This window comes from Salvelinus fontinalis, chromosome 6 (assembly GCF_029448725.1).
Source record: "Salvelinus fontinalis isolate EN_2023a chromosome 6, ASM2944872v1, whole genome shotgun sequence".
NCBI classification, from domain to species: Eukaryota; Metazoa; Chordata; class Actinopteri; order Salmoniformes; family Salmonidae; genus Salvelinus; species Salvelinus fontinalis.
This window is the reverse complement of record NC_074670.1, coordinates 862,991-867,630: the sequence shown is the minus strand read 5'-3', so window position 1 is coordinate 867,630 and position 4,640 is coordinate 862,991. Positions and strand designations below refer to the sequence as shown.

The 4,640-nt window shown below is 42.2% G+C and overlaps 1 protein-coding gene across 5 annotated transcripts in view; it reads left to right on the top strand.

Moving 5' to 3' along the window:
* The first annotated feature begins 4,404 nt into the window (after positions 1-4,404).
* Positions 4,405-4,640, top strand: part of LOC129856837 (collagen alpha-1(XIV) chain-like) — a 254,053-nt gene continuing 253,817 nt past the window's right edge. For 4 of the 5 annotated variants that reach the window (XM_055924545.1, XM_055924543.1, XM_055924544.1 and 1 more), the window contains exon 1: positions 4,405-4,640. This exon is cut by the window's right edge and continues 263 nt beyond it. The gene's annotated coding sequence lies outside the window, so the exon portion shown is untranslated. The other variant, XM_055924547.1, reaches the window with a different exon arrangement.

The window sequence follows — 4,640 nt, the reverse complement described above, 5'->3', positions numbered from 1 at the left end:
AATCTGTAGAGGGCCCAGGAGATATATAAGGAAACATGTCTAATCTGTAGAGGGCCCAGGAGATATATAAGGAAACATGTCTAATCTGTAGAGGGCCCAGGAGATATATAAGGAAACATGTCTAATCTGTAGAGGGCCCAGGAGATATATAAGGAAACATGTCTAATCTGTAGAGGGCCCAGGAGATATATAAGGAAACATGTCTAATCTGTAGAGGACCCAGGAGATATATAAGGAAACATGTCTAATCTGTAGAGGGCCCAGGAGATATATAATGAAACATGTCTAATCTGTAGAGGACCCAGGAGATATATAAGGAAACATGTCTAATCTGTAGAGGACCCAGGAGATATATAAGGAAACATGTCTAATCTGTAGAGGACCCAGGAGATATATAAGGAAACATGTCTAATCTGTAGAGGACCCAGGAGATATATAAGGAAACATGTCTAATCTGTAGAGGACCCAGGAGATATATAAGGAAACATGTCTAATCTGTAGAGGACCCAGGAGATATATAAGGAAACATGTCTAATCTGTAGAGGACCCAGGAGATATATAAGGAAACATGTCTAATCTGTAGAGGGCCCAGGAGATATATAATTAAACATGTCTAATCTGTAGAGGGCCCAGGAGATATATAATGAAACATGTCTAATCTGTAGAGGGCCCAGGAGATATATAAGGAAACATGTCTAATCTGTAGAGGGCCCAGGAGATATATAATGAAACATGTCTAATCTGTAGAGGGCCCAGGAGATATATAATTAAACATGTCTAATCTGTAGAGGGCCCAGGAGATATATAATGAAACATGTCTAATCTGTAGAGGGCCCAGGAGATATATAAGGAAACATGTCTAATCTGTAGAGGGCCCAGGAGATATATAAGGAAACATGTCTAATCTGTAGAGGGCCCAGGAGATATATAAGGAAACATGTCTAATCTGTAGAGGGCCCAGGAGATATATAAGGAAACATGTCTAATCTGTAGAGGGCCCAGGAGATATATAAGGAAACATGTCTAATCTGTAGAGGACCCAGGAGATATATAAGGAAACATGTCTAATCTGTAGAGGGCCCAGGAGATATATAATGAAACATGTCTAATCTGTAGAGGACCCAGGAGATATATAAGGAAACATGTCTAATCTGTAGAGGACCCAGGAGATATATAAGGAAACATGTCTAATCTGTAGAGGACCCAGGAGATATATAAGGAAACATGTCTAATCTGTAGAGGACCCAGGAGATATATAAGGAAACATGTCTAATCTGTAGAGGACCCAGGAGATATATAAGGAAACATGTCTAATCTGTAGAGGACCCAGGAGATATATAAGGAAACATGTCTAATCTGTAGAGGACCCAGGAGATATATAAGGAAACATGTCTAATCTGTAGAGGGCCCAGGAGATATATAATTAAACATGTCTAATCTGTAGAGGGCCCAGGAGATATATAATGAAACATGTCTAATCTGTAGAGGGCCCAGGAGATATATAAGGAAACATGTCTAATCTGTAGAGGGCCCAGGAGATATATAATGAAACATGTCTAATCTGTAGAGGGCCCAGGAGATATATAATTAAACATGTCTAATCTGTAGAGGGCCCAGGAGATATATAATGAAACATGTCTAATCTGTAGAGGGCCCAGGAGATATATAAGGAAACATGTCTAATCTGTAGAGGACCCAGGAGATATATAAGGAAACATGTCTAATCTGTAGAGGGCCCAGGAGATATATAAGGAAACATGTCTAATCTGTAGAGGACCCAGGAGATATATAAGGAAACATGTCTAATCTGTAGAGGACCCAGGAGATATATAAGGAAACATGTCTAATCTGTAGAGGGCCCAGGAGATATATAAGGAAACATGTCTAATCTGTAGAGGGCCCAGGAGATATATAAGGAAACATATCTAATCTGTAGAGGGCCCAGGAGATATATAAGGAAACATATCTAATCTGTAGAGGACCCAGGAGAGATTGAGAGCCTAGTATCTGTCAGGCCAGGGCTTGGATATGGCAGACAGAGACCTGTTGTTCAGACAGTGCAGGGCTTGAATATGGCAGACAGAGACCTGTTGTTCAGACAGTGCAGGGCTTGGATATGGCAGACAGAGACCTGTTGTAGAACAGTGCAGGGCTTGAATATGGCAGACAGAGACCTGTTGTTCAGACAGTGCAGGGCTTGGATATGGCAGACAGAGACCTGTTGTAGAACAGTGCAGGGCTTGGATATGGCAGACAGAGACCTGTTGTTCAGACAGTGCAGGGCTTGGATATGGCAGACAGAGACCTGTTGTTCAGACAGTGCAGGGCTTGGATATGGCAGACAGAGACCTGTTGTTCAGACAGTGCAGGGCTTGGATATGGCAGACAGAGACCTGTTGTTCAGACAGTGCAGGGCTTGGATATGGCAGACAGAGACCTGTTGTTCAGACAGTGCAGGGCTTGAATATGGCAGACAGAGACCTGTTGTAGAACAGACCAGGACAAACTTCACACAGATTCCTTCAAACCTCAAATGCTCCAGTTCTGTTTGAAGCTACCTAGCTGTGATTACTGCTCTGTTTTCTACTATGGTGGTCGACTGCTTGTGTTTCCAATTTAGTAGAAGTTGGATGAGACCCGGCAATTGTACATGTCCTTTTTATCTGAAGGAAATAAGGCTGTTACTCACACAACTGGTCTCCAATAAACACATACAAAATGGGAACGTTCTTGGGGGACTGACTGGATTTAGGGGAAATATCTGTTACTGTCCACTATAAAGTTGAGAATACTTGATATGGTAGCCCCCCCCCCCTCTCTTTATCTCTCTCTCTCTTTATCTCTCTCTCTCTTTATCTCTCTGTATCTCTCTCTCTTTTTATCTCTCTCTCTCTCTGTATCTCTCTCTCTTTTTATCTCTATCTCTCTCTCTGTCTTTATCTCTCTCTCTTTATCTCTCTCTCTCTCTTTATCACTCTCTCTCTCCCTCTTTATCTCTTTATCTCTCTCTTTATCTCTCTCTTTATCTCTCTCTCTCTCTCTCTCTCTCTTTATCTCTCTCTCTCTCTCTATCTCTCTCTCTCTCTCTCTCTCTCTCTCTCTCTCTCTCTCTCTCTCTCTCTCTCTCTCTCTCTCTCTCTCAATTCAATTCAATTCAATTCAATTCAATTCAAAGGGACTTTATTGGCATGGGAAACATATGTTTACATTGCCAAAGCATGTGAAAAAGATAATAAACAAAAGTGAAATAAACAATTTAAAAAATGAACAATAGACATTACACTCACAATAGTTCCAAAATGCAGAATAGTTTACCTTTGTTGTACCACAATTATAGAATATTCTATTCGTTTATACAAAATGCATAATAGGCCTATATAAAGCGACATTTCAAATGTCATATTATGTCTATGTACAGTGTTTGTGGGTCTGTGTGATCTGAGGGAAATATGTGTCTCTAAGTGTGCACATAGCCTGTCTTCTCTTGAGAGCCAGGTCTGCCTACATCGGCCTTTCTCAATAGCAAGGCTATGCTCACTGAGTCTGTACATCAAAGCTTTCCTTAATTTTGGTTCAGTCACAGTGGTCAGGTATTCTGCCACTGTGTTCTCTCTGTTTAGGGACAAATAGCATTCTAGTTTGCTCTGTTTTTTTGTAAATTCTTTCCAGTGTGTCAAGTAATTATCTTTTTGTTTTCTCGTGATTTGTTTGGGTCTAATTGTCGCCCCCCCCCCCCCCCCCCCCCCCCCCCCCCCGCACCCCCACACAGACAATCCATATATTCAGCAGCATCTCATTGCAGTGTGGGAGGGGGGCTGGTTGGAAGGGGAGAGGTGGTAGGAGCAGGGAGGCAGCGTAGCCTAGTGGTTAGAGTGTTGGACTAGTAACCGAAAGGTTGCCAGATCGAATCCCCGAGCTGACAAAGTACAAATCTGTCGTTCTGCCCTTGAACAAGGCAGTTAACCCACTGTTCCTAGGCAATCATTGTAAGTAAGAATGTGTTCTTAACTGACTTGCCTAGTTAAATATAAAATAGGAGGACAGACAGACCAGAATAGTGCACTATATAGGGAAAAAGGTGCTCTTTTGGTTCTGATCAAACGAAGTGCACTATATAGGGAATATGGTGCCATTTGGGATGGTGGGTAGGGAATGAGCATTGATCGCTACGGTACACCTGGTGTAAAGTGTAGTTTATTCCAGAGCCGCAATGCTGCACAATTCACTATTACCCACGTTTCAAATCCCGCTGTCCCAAAAGACAAGTCAACTAAAATAAGGCCTTATTCCTAGGGAATTTGCAAATGTTCATTAGATATTACGCAACAGCCATTCAAGGACCAACTTAGCGTAGATGCATGTTTAAATGTATAGTCACTTGGTGCGTTCACAGCCTCAGAGCACCAGAGAGCGCGCAACAGAATTTCCCGAAGCACCTGCTCAGTCCACAATTCCAATCCAGTCGGTGTCAGACATAACAATGCTATGAAAACTAACGATAGAGCCAAATTACCATTTCGTGAGTGTTAAAACCTACATTCGGTTACAAGTCGTTTACGTGACAAGTCCTGTCGAGGGAAAGTGCCAGAGGGTTTTATCGAATTCCACCCTCCCGTTTCGCTCCGTCCTTCTGTTCCGCA